The following is an 18,561-nucleotide window of genomic DNA, read 5'->3' on the forward strand; positions in this document are numbered from 1 at the left end:
AAAGCCTGTCTGGAACAGCAGGGGAAGGGAGCTCACAGGATAACAGGTATTTATGCTCTGCTTTTAAAAAGCAAGCATAATGATGTGTGTCATGAATCTGAATAGGAAATGTGTGTTTTTAAAAATATATATATTAAAAATTTTGGTTTGCATTTCATTTTGGAGGTCCTGTGAAATACTGGCTTGCAATTCTGGGCCAGAATTCCATTGTCACACTGATATATTAGGTTAAAACTGATTCTTTTGTTTTACTTAATGCACCAGCCTGAAAACTGCAGTGGTTCAGTTGATTCACAAGGAGCTTGTACGTCACTGGGGCAGTGACATCTGGTAGGAAAGCAAGGCAGATGGATAAGGGTGGCAACAGTTTTAAACATCTAATTTTAATCTGCTGCCACAAGCCTGCATAGGCTCTAAATGACTTACACGTTGCCTATCCATACTGAGATGTGCAAAGGGTACAACTCCTTTTGTGTGAAAGCAATCATAACAAGATGTGAGTTTATAGTGGCATAGATTGGATGTGGGGCAGGAGCAATCAATTACTCCAGAAAAGATGCTAAAGCAGTATATCCACACACACCTGGCACAGCTACATTACTGAAGAATAGTTATAAAAAGCAAAGTAGATTCACTGTCTGGAAAAAAAAAGAAGTATTTTTCCAATATGTTTAATGAAGGTATTTGCAGATAAAGAAGAAAAATCATGGAGCTTTTTTTTTTTTACTAGGGTGCTGACTAAGCCTTTACACATTTGAAAATCACCATAAGCAATTAGATCTCGTACCAAGCTTCAGCCAAGTTGACCCAAATAATTATTGCATCTTTAAGCTCTTAATTTTCAAAGGGGTTTTGTTTGTTTTTAAAAGGTGAGCTTTTTGAATGTACTTGCAGAAGTCAAACTAGAAGTGATAAGTTTCAGTGCAAAGCCTGTTTTCATAGTTCTGGTGTGTAGGTATGATGCATGGATGTCTACAGCTGCAGTAACTACCACACATATGGAGTGTAATAATAGATAAAGTCTTGTAGTATTGCAAAAATCTTGGCTGGAATGGCACTGTATTCCTGACATGACCATGCTTAAGCCCTTTACATATACCCCCAACTGGTTGAAATAGAACAATCTTTCTTCCAAACTCTAACTTAACACAAAATATCAGATAAGCTAATACACACTTTCTTTTGCTCCTCCTCTCCTGGCACATCTTCCTGTGCCTAGTTCAGACCTAAACAATGATGCCTCAGTAAGCCTCGACTATATCACATTGGCACTGCATTTCATATCTGCATGTTCTCTAGCATTTTTGCTCCAAGAAATATCTGCACCTTGTAGTATTAAGCCCCATGATTTTGTAGTATAATTTTATAGTATATCCCAGAAAATTGCTTTATTTACTCCACATTTAATTGTTTGATAAAATATTCCTATATGTACAAAGGAAACCTTTTTGTCTTTAGGTACAGAAAACATTACTAGATATCCAAAAAATAAAGCCTTTATAAAGCTTGCATATACATACATGCTCTTGTAGAAACTGGTACCACCACTGGAATACAAACTAAACAAGTGGAATTTTGCAGCTGCTTCTGTATGAAAATAGCTTAAATCAATGCATTCTTCCTGCTAAACCCAATGCATACCAAGTAAAACCATTCCCTGCCTTCTGCATTTAGCTATGTTGTCACTTATGTGGATAGCATTTCAGAGCCTAAGAAGGAAACTTCATTCAGGAAGACATTTTAATCCATCAACATATTAACCGGAGCTAATGTGTCATTTTTGCAGCATGGAACAGAAAATTATTTCTTTGATTCATTGAAACATACCATTTTTGTCTTACATTTGTAAATAGTTGATGGCAATAACACTTCAATACCACTAAACAGAAATGGGCTCAGAGCAAGCATTTCAGGTAGATGCCATTTCTAGAGGCATAAAAAACAAAACCTGGTGGAACTGCTCCCAGCTCTGGATCCTGTCACGCTGTCACAGCGGACAGGGAAAGTCTGCAGCAGTCTCATGCAAATTTTAAAAGAGGAAGATTTAATAAATAAAATATACTTAAAATCCATCAGTGGCCCAGTTTTATTTCTTCTGACAGTTGATTCATTTTATTCAGTGATATCTTATTTTGTCCTCTGCATACTGAGTACTTTGTAGTAATAGAAACATTGAAGAAGTATGTTATCATTATAGCCCAAGGATAATGGAGGTAAAGCTTATAGGGAGAAGTTAAATTTTGTTAAACCAAATGTTATAGGTAGGCAAAATACAGTAGTTTTCACACATAAGACTATCTTTGATACTCAGAGAAGTTGGCTACACTTCCCACTCTATTTCTAATTAATATGATTGACTCATATCTACAAACCATTTTTCTCAATCCCATTTATTCATTCGTTTTCAATGGTTCCCCTTCCAGTTCGGGAAAGGGACTTCACTACTTTATGCTGTTGCTTTTCCTTAGAGGAAACCTTGGATTCAGAAAGTTCTGTAGCAGATGAATTCTTGCCTGATAACTGCAGCCATAAGAGTCACAGGCCTGAAGGTGGCCTGGGTCTCCCAGGTATCAACCCACAAGCTCAGCTCTTTGGATGTCCTTCTGGTGTGGGTCTCCTTATCACTCCAGAAAGAAAGCAATACATTTATATGATGCATTTATCCTTCTATAACTTCTGTTCAGATGATTAATTTGACACTGTGACATTTAAGAGGCTAGGGTAAGGGGTGTTATACCCAAGCATATGAGTTGTCTACCCCTCACTATTTGCCTTGATTTCTCATTTGCAAAATGAGGTTAATAGCACACTTCCAAGAAACATTGTGAAACAATACTAGAGATACTGGGGAAAACTGATAGCTAGGGACCTGCTTGGGACCTTGTCATTTGTCTTCAAAGGAGTAACACAATCTCACTACAGAATCACCTGGAACATGAAAACCTTTTTTACAGGGGTCAGTTTTAACATGTTCGAGCAGTAAAGAACGTTTCCATTAACAATGAGTCCCTGTGATCATTTCTACTTCTCATTGACAGTATCTGGATTGCAGTCATTCAAGTTATACAACAACAAACAAAGGCCTGGGAACTAACCTGTGTTAATTATATTTGTATCTTTTGAAACCTGGAGTCCCGCTTGCTGAGCTTGCAGGAACTGAGGGTGGTTCAACAGCAGCTTGCTTTGACCACGAGTGGTGATGGTTGAGCAGGGAGGTCCCCACGTGGCTCTGTACCCATCCATGCTGGTCACACTGGTCAAAACGCATTGCCTACACTCCAGACATCGGCACAAGGGGAAGATAGTAGAGGAAAAAACAGGACCTGCAGGAGATTGCCCCATTGCACCCTGTTTTAAAAGCTTTAGCAGCAATTTGATTATTTCATCCTTGACCACAAGCATGAAATTAACTTAGATCCTAACGCCCTTAACAGCCAGCTCTAGGATTTCAGGCAGATGTCAAAACCCCATGATGTGGGCTGGCAAGCAGCTGTACCTGTACAAATGACTGCAAACAACTGCTGGTGTGGAGATGGGAGCAGGTTAGGCCTAGGTGAAATTCAGCCCAGAGCATACAACAAAACTATACCAGATGCTCTGAGCCAGCTCATCTCTAGTTTACATCTGCAGGTTTGGCCTTTGCATCTGTTACAAAATTAATTCTCAGCAAATGTGTCTTCAGAATCATTTGCTACTGTTCATGTCCACATAAACTTAATCACCCCATCTTAGCAACTCTCAATTAAAAGCTGATTTACTTTCATTAAAGGCCTTACTTCATTCCTGTGATATTCAGGATTATCATTTGTGACCACTATTAAATCACAGCCATACGGAACAGCCAATGGAGGAAGAAAAAGCCAGTGCTCTCGAGGTGGATTTATGTAAATTGTTTTCTCACACGAAGATCTTTGAGATGCATTTTGTGTTGTTCAGACTAACTGACCAAACACTGAGTGAATTTAACTCCATTTAAGACAAGATTTCCTTTAAGCTCCCTCCCTTTCTCATCATCCTTTTGTTCTTCCTTTAAAAGGCCTGGCTCTGCTTTGCTTCCACTTATTTCTATTTGCTGACTGGTCCTGCAGTGCCTGAACACTAAAGCAGCTACGAAAGCATTCCAGCCTGGAAACAGGGTGGTACATTTAAGCAGCAGGCTTGGCTAGACTGGGATAGCATTTGCTGCCCTGTTGGAAATCTGATTTAGTTTGCAGCATTTCTTTATACACTCTGCAGATGTTGCCACTTCATTGCTCAGCCCCTTTACAGACTGTTGATAAATAGTTTAGAAATCTCACCACTAAAATCTCCCACTGATCCTAGTATTGATCCCAGATTCTAATCCATGGCATAACTTTACCTCTCACCTCTTTCCGAAGCAGCTGCAGAAGTGCTTATTGATGCAGTGTGACACCAACTTTCATGTACCAGGAAAGCACTCCAAGCAGAAACAGTTTGGCGCACACTGCAGTATAGCTGCCTCCACCCCAAGAGGTCTGTGCTGATTTTGCTCTGTCGATTCACTGCATTTGCCTCTAATACTTTGGATCTTCCTATACCAAGTCTTCTGATGCTTTGAGCTTAACCAAAAAGGAGTGCTGAAACTATCCAGCTCAGCTCAAGGATTACACCTGTCCTTAAGCAGTCAGGACTTCACATGCTGGTATCCACCTTGCACTTAGGCCTTACCCATGTTTTCCATGTTCTAGCACAGACATTTTGACTTTCAACTGGGTAACTGGGAGGTGTTTTCTCCAGGTCAAATGTAGAACAGCAGCATCATAACCTGTAACTGGTGAGTCACCAAGGAATGTGTGAGACCTTGGCCCAGTTTTCACCAGGCTACACAGGTCTAAAGATGTAACATCACTGTTATGTCATGAGATATTTTGAAGTTCTTTCTACAGTGCCCACAGCCATATTTCTGAATATAGATTTTACTTTCCAAGTTTAGAGATGCAGTCACTGTGGATCACACAGCTATTACATGTGCAAATACAGTGGATAATGAATGCAGTTTCTAGTGCAGAAGGTCTAGTGGAAACCTATACTCTATTCTGAATTCTATTCCACAAAGTAATTATTGGAGAAGGTCAAACCTGTGAAACAGGAACCTCTATCACAAGTTCTTCTTTCCCAAAATTATTCAGCACCTGCCAAATCCAGCAGGAATGCTTCCATTGATGTTAATGGGTATTGGATAGAGTCTTCAGTTACTACATTGGATATTTGTTGAAGATTAATTTTCATCATGTTTGAAAATATCGGCAAATATTTAAACAATAATAATCTGGAGTAAGAATCAAAAGGCAATGATCCCCCACAGAAACTAGCCAAATTATGAATATTATATTCATGATTTAGCACAGACTCATGGTTGGATTCTGAAGCCACAATGCTAGCTTTACAGCTCTTCAGTATTTAATGAAATTGGACATTTCATATGACAATTTGTCCACATCTGGGTTCAAGCCTTGAAATCAGGCACAACCTGTTTGCCATGTGGTGGGACTCCCTTCCCATCCTCCCCGGCCAGCTGGCACAGGGAGTCCACAAGTAGCCAGCAAAGCCAGAAGTAAAATGAGGAGAGCAGTTAAGAGCTGTAGGGGTTGTGGATTAAGGGAGAAAATTCGGCTGGAGGGGTGTATCACAGGTGCATGCACTCTTCAAAAACAGGAGGAGATTGCTTCTGTCTTGATCCTATCTTGCCACAAAAAAAAAAAAAAAAAAAAAAAAACAATTGTTTTTCCTGTGCTATGGCCAGAACAGGGAAAGATTCTCATATCAATAAGGCAAAAGCTCAGACCATTTTAGCAACCATCACCAATATGGTGAGTGTAACAGAGGGTATACTCAGCTACACTATTGAAATTTAAAGCCTCCTTTGTACTTTCTGAACAGTTCACAGTAAGAGGACAGGAACCGGTCTATAGTTACCATTAACATCCCCCCCATCTCCTTTTTCTTTACACAGAAACAGGGATGGAGGAAGTTGGGAGAAAGGAATGGATTCTTCAGTTTATGTAGAAGGTCAGACTTCTGGTTCTAAAATCTTAACAGAAAGGAAAGGGGAAAAGGATAGTTTATTTCTTTTTTCCTTCCCTGAGGTGCAAAGTGCTGTTAGGTTATCCTTAGTCATTTTGAACATCTTCGTTGTTGGGTGTAGCTGAAGCATAAAGGGAAAGAAATACAGAGCTAAAAGAAGCAGTTTTGCCAGAAGGATAAGCAGTAAACCAGAAGAGAAACAAGTTTTCCTTGCAAGCTTATCAGAAGTTACCAAAAGGAACATCTACTCCAGAGCACGTTCACAGGTTCACACAGCAACATCATTTGCTAATACAAAGGGTTAATCTGTTTCACAGGTATCTTAACATATCTAGCCAAATAGCAATGGACCCTGCTAACAGCATTTACAGCAGCCTCAGCTTCCAACACTAGAGAGCTATAAGGAAATAATTTCTGTATTTTTTAAAAGGTTTTCCTCAAGTAACTCTTCTAGGAAATAATTCTTTCTGCTGTGTTTATTACACATAATTCTGCTTCTAGAGATAATTGTGAATTATCTTTGATCACCAGCTGAAGAGTTGCCTGCATTTTAGTGACCATGAAATAGCTTTTAAGTCCTGAAAATATTTAATATGTATGTAAAACTGTCAAACCAAGATTCACCAAGCAGCCTCCATGCAGTGTCTTAAGTAAATTTCTTATATGGCTTTGGGATTTTGACACCTTTCAGCTATAACAGGAAACTCTTTGGAGTGATGACTTTTAAAGGCAAGGTTTTCATACCTTAGAAGAGATTTCATTGAGAGAATGTTTTTCTTACTTTCTATCTGGTAAAGGTTATTTGGCTGTCTACTGCATCCTATTAATCAGGAAATGAAGACAAAAAAGACCTATCATTTATGTTGATCCAAGAGTCTGTATAAAGTCCATTACTTTCAATTTATGTGCTCAAAAAGGGAGAGAGTTCTCTTTGCCCTGCATGGAGCACACATATCACTCAGCCTGTAAAACAATATGAAGCTCCAAAGCTCAGCTTTTCCTCCATCCTCATTAGTTTTTGAGTGGTTAGAAGGTCACCTGAGACAGAGTCTCATATATGGATTTTAGACCTTGATTAGAAAATATTCCAGTGTTAAAGTTAAGCAGAAGCGAGCTGAAAGGAGTCAGAGAACTGACTGTGAAACACCTTTGAATATAAATTCCTTGGAGCAGAAACCATCTTTTACTACATAATGACAGTGTTAGCCCAATGGGACCGAACTCTGTTGACCTCTAGATATTATGGTAATGTACACACTTTTTAAAAAGTCTGGAAATAAGGTAGACTAAACTCTGAAGAGCGAGAAGTATGTTGCTGTGTGTTCGAACAGCTTTCAGCACACTGGGGTCCCCAGCGTCCTATCCATACAAATGTTACAAGACAAAAGACTTCCCTAGAAATGCCAAAGCAGTCAGGAGTCTGCTGTGTGCCTCAGGCTATCATAATTAACTCAGACCAGGTTCTGCTGCCAGTGGCATGAGAGGGAGTCATGCATTGCATCATTTTTAACCTCCTTTAGACAGCATGAGTAAACAGGCATTGCCTGTTGTGGGGTGAGGAGGGACTTTTGAGTGCATGCTCTAACATTAGATTTTTAAGTAGAAGCTTGACACCTGTGTCACCCCTTGATCCCATTATAAGTGATGGGATAACAGCAAGTGACCTTCCACAGCAGAAAGGACTAGAAGGCCTTTCAGATCTGTCCCAGCCCTATTATTTAAGAATTTATTAGCTACAAAGCAAAGACTTTCATTTCCATACAGTATTACTCAAAAGTTAATAACTACAGACAGATGAAGATGAATAAACCCAAGTTCTAGCTTAATAATTTGGGAGTCCACTGGTGGAGTGAGGGGTACACCCTCTTCTCAGCAGTAGAAGGGTATAGCCAAAGGACAGAGGTGCCTTCTTTTTCCTTTAATCCATTTTCAGACATTCAGAGTTTAGTTTCCCCAGCTGCTGATACTGTAAAAATGTTGCTTGGCAACATGGTAACAGGGGAAAAAAAATCTTCAAAAACATTAGGAGTTTTTGTCCTTAGAAATGTACTAGTTCAGCACATCCAACCTCCTACAGATCCATTTTAGAGGAAAAGAGGCACAATGATCCCCCCCATGAACTAGTTCCAGCAGCCTTTAAAGTGAAGCATTCAAAATGGGACAGGAGAAGGGGTGCCCTTGGGTGCTCAAGAGGTGGGGGCAGACCCCTGCATGGGAATGTCAGGGAGTGGAGCAGAGCTGGGCGCATGCTGTGCAGTCCTCAGCATTCATCTGACATCTCATACAGAGTGTCATCAGACATTACACATGAAGGCTCTTCCCCCCCCCCCCCCCCTTTTTTTAAAGGGTATCTTCCACCCAGGGTTTTGCCACAATGACCGGTGCTACGATTACACCGACCTGTTCCCCACTCCAGGAATCAGATGCTCAGTAGCAGTGACTAGTGGGGACACAATCCGCTCACAGAAGTTGCAACACAAAGGTAGATAGAACCAAAAGGCAGACTGCTGAAGGGTTTGTAAACCCAGGGTCTTAACTTTCTAAAGCCAGCCTCAATGCTGGCCTGTGAACAGTCACACAAGGAAGGGAATACCAGTTAATTATTGCGATGAATTCCCACCAAAGTCAATGCTTGCAGCAAATTTTACTTTGCTAGACCCAAAGAGAAGTTTTAAGTTCACTGTTTTTCTCCCCCCTCTCCTCTTGCACTGAAATTCATTATCACACTTTTGACCTCCACAGAGCTATTTCTGATTTATACTGCTGAATCATGGTTACATGTATTTATCATCCAACAGCCAGAATACAGCCTTACATCCAGATAAGATGTTCTTGTTCTTTCAAGGCAGAGTAAGTGATGTAAGTTCCTGCAAACAACAGAACACAAGTACCAATATTTTTAAAGCAAAATCCCAAAGGACATCTGCCTTTATTTAGCTGGAGATAAACAGAGTTGAACATCGAGAGTTCTTGTGATGACAGCACAGAGACTTTTCAGCATTGTATGGCACCATGTCTGTTGATACCAATGCTGAGATTAGAAGTCTAGGTGGAGAGTCTCAAGATCAGAGTCCAAAAAGGTGTTCCAACATTGAGTTGTAGCTATTAATTCCTACAGTTACCAAAACAGAGGGAAAGATATTAGAAGAAACAGATTGTAGGAGATTATAGAGTAAATCAATAGAGCTCCACATATGCCTATAACTAGAAATACACTTTAAGAGAAGTAATGCATGCCTTGATTACAGTTGTGAAGACCAGGAGAAGCTCCCCTAAATGAAAAACCATTGGAGGGCAGAGAGAATCAGGCCAAGTCAGTCTAGACTTGGGAAGTCTTCAAGTATTATGTAGGGAAAGTCTCCTCCTAAAAAGATCACTGGAACTCTGCTAACAAACTCCTGCTGCAAAGCCAATTTAATTAACATGCTTAACTGCTTGGAGATCTCTAAGATTATTCACTGGATTGGCAGCCCTTTCTCACTGCTAATTGTGTTACTTTGCAGGGAAAGGAGATGAATGAGTACAGTACCCCCCATCTTTCCCTGCTGAAGGAGGAGAATCACACCAAGTAATTTGACTTTGACGTACTGTCTTGTTTTCGCAGGTTTACTTTTTATAAATAAGCATGTGTGAGCTACTGAAAGCTAATGAGCTGGATGGCAGCAACACGAAGTCCTCCGGTGGCTGCTCACGGCACAGCATCTTGGCAGCGCTTCCTGGTGCAGCCATCCGACAAAGCAAAGCTCGGTTTACCTTCCAAAGCACCACATATTCAGTCAACACCATGCACGCTCCATGCCTGAACAAGATCCCTGTGTGAAAACACTCCCCAGAGGCCCTGATTACACAGAAAGTCCCTCCCCAGGTGAACTGCTGCCATGCAAACTCTTCTCGTTTGACCACCTTTCTGATGGCAGAAGGGGACAGAAGTAGGAAGCCAATATTGCTGGTGGTATGGAGAGAGCCTGAGGATAAAGCAGAAAGGCATGATACATAAGGGATGACAATATTCTACCTAAAGGGCCTGGTACTCTCCGATTAGCTCATCCCATTTATACTGAGGCTGGAGCAGCCAGAAGGGAAACTATCAGCAGCATAAAAAGGCACTGAATGTTTTGGGTCCTTGGGGTCCTGCATGCTTTGAAAGGAGGCCTCCAGCTACGCCAAGGGACATGCTCGCAGTTTCTTTGACTGTGGAGAGAGTAAGTTTGGACTTGAGGGCTGCCTTAGGGCTCCTCTGTAAATACAGTCTAAATATAAACTTGCACCCGTGAATTCACTGGAAGTTTCAATGCTGACTTCAACCTTAAATGTCAATGCAAGTTTAAATGTTAAAGTTGGTAATGATTGCTTGCATCTCCTAGAGATACGCGCGTCTAAAGGCATCCAATTTCTTGAATCTAATTGCAGTGGAAATTAGCTTTTTGTACCTAAGCATACAGAGCCAGAGGAGAGCTAACAGCAGCCACATAGCTACTGACCCTTTTTACATCTCATCAGCACCCATGCCTCTTATACCAGTTCTCAAAGGAAGAGGTACTCCCTGTGCCCCGGCTGCCTTGTAAACATGTACCCAGGACACTTTCCACTCTGCACGTTGCCTCAGCCCCACGGAAGTCTGGCCATTTTATTTCACTAATTGAAGCATGGATCAACTCTGAAAATATTTTAAGCCCATCCATCCCCAACACACTCAGTATTTTCATTTTGAAATACCAGTATAGAAAAACTTAATTCCTGCATAGAAGGCTTAAATTATTTCAGCACAAAGTTAACAAGAACTCTTACGAGAGTGATAAGCTCATGACTTATCCTGCAAACCCCCAAACCCTTATACAATTGTAACAGTGCATTTAATTGACATTTCTCAAAGATCTTCAAGGTTCCTCTTCCACTTGGAGTAATCACTCACCAGGAATTTAGGGAAGGACCAAACCATTGATGATCTACCAGTGCCTCCCCACCATCCCCTTTGCTCAGGAGACACTGAACATTGTGGACCAAAGCAACCTCTGCAGCAAAGCAATGAGGAAGGGGGGATGAATTCTAGGAAGTTTCTAGATTACAAATGCACAGATGCTACATAGTAATTCCTCTTGGTCAAACCCACTGAAGCCTACTGGTTCATAGGCACTGTTTGGAGACAATAGAAACACAAGTAAGGTCTGACTTGATCTTTACAACTTGTATTACCATTACTGTTGTATTATGGCAAACAAAAATCGAAGCTGAAATAATTGAAGGAAACAGTCCCCTAAGAGCTCTACTGCACAGTATAGAAATAATTTAAAAATAAAATTTAGTTTCAAAAAGCTCAAGTTTTCAGCCCTTTATTCCCTGTAGGACTTAGCTTATCAAATTACTCTTAAATAGGTATGTGAATAATATTATTTTCTTCATTTATTAGTCCTATTGAATGGTAAATAATTCCTAATGGTTTTTTATTTTTTTTTCCAGAGTGAAGTTTGGCACAGTTAGCAGAGGAACATTGCCACAAAAATTAAACAATCTCCTTTGATGTTCTAGATGAGGGAAAGAACAATTCAGAGGCACTGATACCATATTATCTTCCATGTGGATTTTACAGTTTGCACAGAGATGGGGAAGAAAGTTTCCTTCTCCAATTACACCCATGCAACACCACTGTTGTAGCATTATAGTTGCCTGAAGCAGAACAGTTTGCCACTATAGAGAACCCTGCAAGCAATGTTTGCAAAAAAAATTACAATTAACCCTGCAATTATACATTCTGCCAAAGTAACATCCACATTTCACATGTAATTTTTTAAAGACACTAAGTTTGTGGGTTCTACTATTCAAGCTTAATCTTCAGACTAACACTGATTTAAGTCAGTCCTCCTTCTTTTTCACCCACTGCTCACTCGTAACAGTGCATTTCCAGCATGCTAACCCTTGCATTTGTACTAATATTACTGAAGAAATTGTCATGCTGTGATCTAAACTATACAATGGATCCAGAATAAACTTTTCTTCTAAAGGAACAAAATTTTCAGTATCACATGCATTTTTTTTCCTCTAGAAACCCTTGACTTTAGACATTTTTACTAAATACAGTATTTTCTATTTTAATAAAGCAGCTCACCTTTCAAAGCCTTTCATTCAGAAAGAAGTGTACAGGTAGCAGACAAAACTTCAGCATTTTAAAGTTGCAAGAGGTGACCGCCCTCTACCTCAAGATAGCCTGGGCAAAAGTAAATATTTTCTACAGAGAGGGAAAAGGCAACAAATTGGGATTACTTCAAGGCTATTTTATTAAGTGCAGCTTCTTTTAAAACATGCAGTCATCAACAGAATCTCCCATCAATTTCAGTCCTATTAATGGCTGCTGTTAAACATTTTATAACAGGATAATTTCAGCACAAATACCTGCAACAATAGTGGTCTATGTTTAAAGGTTTACATACATGAGCAGACAAAATATTAAGTGGTGACTAACCTATATGATTAATGCCATGTACCATCCAATCAGCAGGATATTCATTCTTCTGTCCTCATCTGACTAAAGCAAACATTTCTGTACTGCCATCTGCTTTGCTTCTTATTTTGTTATTGCTGTTCAGGCATTGCACTAAGACAGAAGGGATACACTAGGTGTAGCACCAAAGCCCTGACAGTTTCAGAAGTACAGAAAAACATCCTATGTTGTCAAACAATGACCAGTGAACCTTACACTGCTCCCACTTTCCATCTAGAGCTAGATGCATTTTAGAACTGAATACAGAAGTGCTCATTCCTGCTTTGAGTTTTGCTCCTTTGCTTTTGTATGGACTTAGTGTTCAGTTTCAGAGTATATACTATGGCAACTTCAGGCATGACACTGGTGAACTTTGGCTTATCTTATTACACTGTGAGAGACTGGGAAATCCTCTTCAGAAATCCTGTTTGCTGGGGCAGGACTTTACAGCAAACAGGAGAAGAGAGGTAAGGAAACAAAAAGAAATCTTAGTAGAGGCCAAAACTGCAAGTCATTGTAAATAGTTCTCAGCTGAAAAGCTTGGAACCATTTCCTTCTATTTACCATCCATCATGCAGCACAAGAAGCTTCCACTGGGAAGCTCCAAGGCTTTCATTATACCTATCCACCACTGCAGCCCATGTGAAACTTAGCAGAGATCAGTGCTGTCTACACAGAGGGACGTGCAAAGACACTGCCTAATACTGGGAGGTGTAAGAAATGCTTCCAGGAGTTCTGAGAAAGCATTAATGCAAAGCAGGAATTGAGAAAGCCTCTGACTGGAAATGCTCTAGCAACAGGGAACAGATTATAGCTGTAGATAAAACCCTCTCACCAATTGCTGTTGACAGCCATCAGGGCCAGGTTCAGATAGCCAGGGGGGCTCTTAAAACGAGCAATGCCATACAGCTGAACCCTGGCAGAGGATCCCAAAGAATGGATAATTATTTTCTGACTACTCTGCATAAATGACACACACCATCTTTCAAAGTGCAGAAAGAATGCCCAAAATGAGGAAAGTTTAGGAAGAAAATGAATAAGGCATCAACTTGTGACAACACATTGGACATGCAAATGCAACAAATCTTCCCAGCAAGCATTCTGAACATCCATTCACTAAGTGAAGCGTATCGCTTCCTCTCGTCTCACCTACTAAACCCCCCACAACTCAGGCACAGTGTGTAGCCCAGGAACAGTCCTCAGGCAGTTTCCCTACACAAACTCAAAGGAACAGACCTGCTTGGAGAATCTACTCCCTACTTCAGTGACACTGATTTCATCTGTTAGTCAGAGCACATTTCTTGGTGTCATTTTTTTTTTCTGCAAAGAGCCCTTTTAAGCTGTCAGTTCATTGCCATCTGTCAAGGAAGCCACTCTGTGGCATCACCCTGAAGAACAGCTCAGCACCACAGAAGCCTCAGTGGAAGGAGCACTCTCACCCAGAGCTCTGGGAGGCAAGACTTGCTCAAAGTTAGATGCTCTTTTCCACCTCCTCATTTCTGAGCTAGACTCCACAAAGGATATAGCTTTCCAGCTGCTGATTTTTGCCTATTTAGCTTGTATCAGCTTAAAGAGTTGCATGGAAGAGTTTTGTAGTCAATAAAGCCATAAGAGTAGCAACAGATTTTGTGGTAGAACTCCATTTTTACTGATATTTTAACTAATGAACTGCAATAAAGATTAATGACTACTCTAAACCATACCTACACAACAAGAAAACACAGGATCTTTCCCAGCTGGATAGCAGGTATGACAAACCTACTCAAAACCATGTGGTAACTCATGGCATCAACTTGGTGCTTTGCAAGCCCTGCTAAGCAGAAACAGCATCACCTTAACACATCAACATGATTTCAACCTTGCTCAGCCAGTGTGCACTCCCAGACTACACCAGAAGACTCTTTCCATACAATTATGCACTGTGACACCAAAGCCTTCAGGGGCAGGGTGACAATTTCCACACAGTCCTGGAGGAACTGTGGGTAACACACTCAAAGCCCCACCATAACCATTTTCTCCTCTGTTCACCAACAGAAGAGAGGAATGAACTCATTTTCCAGGGCTATAAGCTAGCATGGAAGTGTTTTCACATGCACAAAGCTTTAAAAACTTAGTTTTTAGATTCAAAAATTTTCCCCCAGAATGACAAAAAACAGGCTTTGAGCCAAAGAACAAAGCTCTTACCATAAAGCTTTAATAAAGAACAAAGACCATGTATTTCATCTCTCCAAGGTATCTACAGCAGTGCATAGAAAGGAATTTCAGCAGCTATTAACTGACTAGTTACATTATAGTTTGAGGGACGCATTATAGTGCTCTACAATTATTGCCAACTCATACTAAATTATTGGCTTCTAAAACAGAGATATAAACAGCATTTAGGAGACAAAGACCTGTCAGTGTCAAGCTAATACTAGACCAATAACTTTCCTGTCTATGAAACAGCAAACTCAAATACATGTCCACTCCCCAGCAGCAGCCTTTCCAGATCACTTCACCTTTCAGTCAAGCACTGTGAGGAATCAGAGGTCTCATATGGGTGAGGTTGAAGGCTGTGGCTTGACAATGCATCATTCAAAAGTGATTTTAAAATATTCCTCAGCCCTAACACCAACGCTTATTTACATCCTATAGACACTCACACACCACACATCACCAATTGCATTAACATAGCTCAATTGAAGAGCAAAAAAATATTACAGGGAAGGGAATAGACAGCTGACCAGAGAAGCTAGTGAAAGGAGGATGGAGGCTTGCTCTCACAAAACAGCATTACTGCCAGCATGCCATGAAGTCAGATGCCTTCTGAGCAAAATAAATAAATAAATAAATGTAACAGAGTACAGTTGGGTTATTTTCACCTCTCCAGCTATGAGCTGGACAGCCTGAAAGCTACCTCTGGGGCTTAGGGCCCAGGGCCCTAAGGAAAACTATCCTTTTACCATGCTTCTCCTCAGGGACCTGCAGAGACTGAGTCAGAACAAATCATTTGCAGTTTACCTGGTAGCTACTGAGGGAGCTACTTTGTGATGCTGAACTTGAGATTTTGGGCAACAGGAATTTCAGGCTGGTCTAATAAAAGACAAATAAGTAGTTTTCTTCAGCAGTGCCAGAAAATCACAGGATGGCTTATACTATATCACTACAGGAGACTAAGCAATACAGAATAAAACAACAGGTGTAGACCAAAAAAAATAGTGAAAAAAAAATCACTGAGAACACCCCCATGCTACTCTGCAGCCAAACTTGAAGCTTTGTTTCTGACATAACCATTACTTGCAAGATAAAGCCTTGCATATTCATTCCTCCTTCAGCCAGCTCTGGCCACATTACAGAGATTATCTTTGAGAGACTTCCTACAGCAGCAGAGGAGCTCACTGCTGATGAAGCGAGAGGACCCTTCAGTACCACCTGGTTCCAAGCCTTACTAATTAATCACTTAAATCAGATGCAAGTCACCATCAACAGGACTTGCAGTAATACAGCAGCTCAGAGGCAGGGCTTACACTCTCCCCTCTCTCCTCAGGAAGACTTCACCACCTCCAGCAGAGGCACCAGGCACCAAAGGAGCCCACTTGGTACCTCCACACCTCAGGGGAGGACCTGGCTGCTCAGTTCTCTCTACACAACCCACAGAAGTGCTTCAGAAATACTGCAACTCATTTGTTTATGGATAATGGATGAAAAGAGAGCTTGTTTAAGCTTGTACCACTTCAGGATGACAACTCGTATATTTAATAATAATTCCATTGTGTCTTACCTTGCAGCTTTCAGCAGGGCTGGCCTCATCCCTCCTGAGATGGCGGTCAGCTGGAGCAGGGCTTCACTGTGGAGTCAGCACACAGAAGGGCATGGCAGGTCCAGCTCTGCTCCTTCCTCTCCTCAGACCTTTTAAAGCTTCCCCAGCACCTCCCTCAGCTCTGGCCTCCCTCTCACCACCTGTGCGGGGCTGCAGGAGGAAGAGCCCTGCCCTTAACACTTCATGCCCAGGCTCAAATCCATGCCCGGGGCAGCACTCTGCAGGTTTGTGCCCCCCAGGGAAGATCTCTCTGGTGACCCAGTGGGCAAAGTCATCCTGGGCCTTGCAAGCTGTGGACAGAAAATATAATATACGCAGAAATCAGTACTACCACTCACAACTCTTTTTTTTTTTTTTTCTTCAGGGGCTGCAAAAGATGCTAGAGCCACAATAAGTAGGGTATTTCATGCAAAAGATGCTAGAGCCACAATAACTAGGGTATTTCAGCTCTGTGGACATCTTTTAAGGGCAGAGCTCGGCCCTCAGCACACAGTGTGGCGGTGGCTGTTAATCACAACTTCCCTGTTCCACAGCCCAGAAGGGAAGGTTAAATGCCATCAAGACCTTATCTTGTGCCAAGCAGCCATTTTGGGTCCCTGTGCAGAGTGTTAGCAAGCCGGTGATGAATAAGGGAGTGTTTCTCCTTGGCAAGGCTCTCCATCATGTTAAATGAAGGCTTGACAGGCTTTGCGGCATGTAGCCTGCCCTGCACGTTGCCGTCAGTGAGGAGGGAGCAGCAGCTCCACTTCCAGGGTCATGGTTTTGCACTGACAGTAGCAAAAACAACAGCACCAGGGCTTTGAGACAGGACAGCAGAGAGGCGCAGAGTAAGAAGGATCCTTATCGGAGAAACACACATGTCCAATGTGTGGGAAAGGTGTTCTTTTGCTGAGTTTCTGAATACTTTCTTGAGGTTAGAATGGATAGGATAGTGCTGGTGAGCAGTGTTATTCATATATTCTTTTTAATATTCATGACATAAAGCTGTTGAACTAGGAAGTTGATTATTATTCTGTGGGAACAGAGACAGTTTGGACAGCTAGATTGGTACAGTTAGAAACAAAACCAAAACAAAGCAAAACAAAAAATCCATAGCTGAGTAACAAAGACAAGCTTTTGCTAGGTCAGCTCCTGTGCATCGCCTTGGGGAAAATAGAAGCCTCTGTTGATTTTGCGATTTTTGTTCCTCAGTTCCGGCAGAGGCATTTGGGAGAAAATTATGGACATTTTTACTCTGAGGAAGTTTCATTTTCAAGCTTCTCTACTCATATGAGCTTTTCACAGTCTCTCAGGATCCCCCTTTGCTTCTTGTGTGCTAGGGGAGAGTTCAGCAATCAGCTCTGCAGCATGGTGAGGAGGAGGATGGTCAGACAAATAAAATAGCTCCTCATACCTTTGGTTAGGAAGAGAATCCAAGCCTGGAAGGACTAGTTCAGTTCATTGCTTTGTATTTTGATCATAACTGTTATGGTGGCTTTGTATCCAAGATCTGCCTAGACTCAGTCAAATTCATCCATTTTTGGATTCTCATTTCACTCAGCAACAGGGAATTGAGGGAAGGCTGGGCCTCCAGCCTGCGCATGCTCCCCTCTGAGTACTGCTGTTTTAGCAATGAGCACAGCAGAAAGGCAATGGAGCTGTGTTTGTCATGCACTCACTTTCAGTGCTAAGGCTCCATTCAGAAAGACTCACCAAGCTTCACATTTGTGTTATTTCTTTTTTGACAGTTATGGAATTAAAAAAGGGCATTCATTCAATTTTTCATGGCTGCTCAGGGGTCAATATGGAAAAGTGTCAGGACAGTGTCTAGCAAGACATGCCTTTGAATTCTCCAGAGCATTCAAAATGTTGTACTTACAATGACTAACACACCAGTGCTATGTGTTATATGTGAGAACATTCCTGTTATCTTGGGAATGGAGCTAACAGGAGGCTAACAAAGAACCTCAAAGGGTAAAGAGCTCACGGGCATGTGAATGAATAGCTCACAGACCCTCAGAAGCGAATGTCTGCTCCTCCCTGCTCCTCCTGCTGGTGTTTGAAGTCAGCTCACCAGGTTCTCCTCTGGTACAGTCCAGTATGGCCTTGTTGAGTTTTATCAGGTATTGTCAGATGGTAGCTTTCCAAGAAGGATGCTCTAATTGCCTGGGAAAGGAGAGCTACAATGCTCTTACTCGCCTCTTCCACAGCACAACTCAACCCAGTCATTATTGCTTATATCTCATCTAGTGGCATTAGACCA

The 18,561-nt window shown here is 41.4% G+C and overlaps 1 long non-coding RNA gene across 1 annotated transcript; it reads left to right on the plus strand.

Annotated features, from left to right (window-relative positions):
* The first annotated feature begins 719 nt into the window (after positions 1 to 719).
* On the plus strand, positions 720 to 17,958 carry LOC118173761. The gene is made up of 3 exons (XR_004754372.1): positions 720 to 3,256; positions 13,724 to 13,726; positions 17,948 to 17,958. It is a non-coding gene; the product is annotated as an uncharacterized LOC118173761 (long non-coding RNA).
* The last annotated feature ends 603 nt before the right edge of the window (positions 17,959 to 18,561 follow it).

The sequence above is a fragment of the Oxyura jamaicensis genome, chromosome 13, assembly GCF_011077185.1.
Source record: "Oxyura jamaicensis isolate SHBP4307 breed ruddy duck chromosome 13, BPBGC_Ojam_1.0, whole genome shotgun sequence".
NCBI lineage: Eukaryota > Metazoa > Chordata > Aves > Anseriformes > Anatidae > Oxyura > Oxyura jamaicensis.